Below are 1,720 nucleotides of genomic sequence, written 5' to 3' on the forward strand. Positions count from 1 at the left end.
CACCATTGAAATTATGAATATTGAAGAAAAATTAGAAGAAGTTACAATGCTTTTTAAACAATTAAAAATGACTCAGGAAAATAATATTATGGAATAGGGATTTCAAATAGAAGAAGAATTAGTAAATTCTGAAAATATAGAAAATAAAGAACACATCCTAGATTATTCAAGTGACGAAGAACCAGCAATTCCAATACAAGTAAAAAACGAAGCTGGAACATCTAAGGATAGTCAATCTCAATTTAAATGGAAACAGGTTTTGATAATTATGCTTTTAAAAAAGGGTTTATAAATAAAGATTCAAAATATACAAAAATACCATCAAAATACGTTCCTAAAATTCAGGTAATGGAAGGAGAAAGAATGCTCGATTTAGACTGTAAAAAGAATGAAAAAGAAATTTTCGAAAATTGGTTGAATTCCTTCTTATTAGAAGCCTTTACTAATCCAAAACTTAGTGAATTATCTCGAAGAGATATTTGGAATTACATAGGGTTTCATACTAAAGGAACTATAAGAGATTATATGACATCAATAGAAAACCAAATAATAGAAGAATTAGCAACAAAAATAACAGCTTATGATAAGATATTATATATAATGATGATTCTATATAAAGAATTTTTTGGAAAAAATATTATAGGTCATAGACAAGAAGTTTATAATAAAGAATATAAAGAAGCAAAAAATCATTTAGCTAATATTCAGATATATGATTTATGTAATGTGGAGTCTTATATATGTGAATATAGAATACATTATTACAAATTAAAAGAAGAAGATAAAAATCATTATGTTAGTATGTATATAACAAAACTTCCATATCCTGCTAATGAATTTATAATGGGAAGATTTATAAGAGAAATAAATAGGGGGACAATTGAAAATAATTTTGGTGGAGCAACCTCTGCAATAAGAGAGGAAATAAAAGAACGTTGTATGCAAGAAGCGACTAAAAAAAGATTTGCAAATATAATTAGAATTTGCTGTCAGAATAATGAAGAGATACCCCAAAAATATGGTCTTAATAAAAATTTTCAAAGAAAAAGAAAATATCAATTTAGAAAAAGAAAATACTATCCAAACTGGAGAAAAAAGAGGTATTTTAGAAAAAGAAATAACAATAAAAACAAAAGACAAAAAAGTGACTATTGCCCAAATAAAAAAGAAAATTGTAAGTGTTGGTATTGCCAAGAAGAAGGACACTATGCAAATGAATGTCAAAAAAAGAAGGATAAAAAGGATCTTACCAGAAAATAGAAATTGCTAAGTCTTGTTTCATGGAACCATTAGAAGAATCTGATGATAACCTAGACTATATTTTTGAATATGTCTCAGAAACAGACTCAGAGACTGAGTAATAATGTCACATTTATTACTATAAAAATAACAGAAAAATTTATAAATGCTTTCATAGACACTGGAGCAACACAATGTTTTGCTAGTACAAATATAAATCTTGATTGGAAAAAATTAAAGAAACCATTAAGAGTTAGAATAGCTGACAAATCAATACATAAAATTGACCAAAAAGCAGAGATGGCTGAAATTTTTATTCAAAATTATAGGTTCATTGTTCCATCTATATAGATGTTAGATTTTGGAATGGATTTTATCATAGGAAATAACTTTTTAAAGCTATATCATCCATTCATTCAAGAATTAACATATATAGTTTTAAAAGCTCCACACGATTCTTCAATAAATCAAAAATCAAAAC

Source organism: Arachis ipaensis, chromosome B09 (genome assembly GCF_000816755.2).
Source record: "Arachis ipaensis cultivar K30076 chromosome B09, Araip1.1, whole genome shotgun sequence".
Classification (NCBI taxonomy): domain Eukaryota; kingdom Viridiplantae; phylum Streptophyta; class Magnoliopsida; order Fabales; family Fabaceae; genus Arachis; species Arachis ipaensis.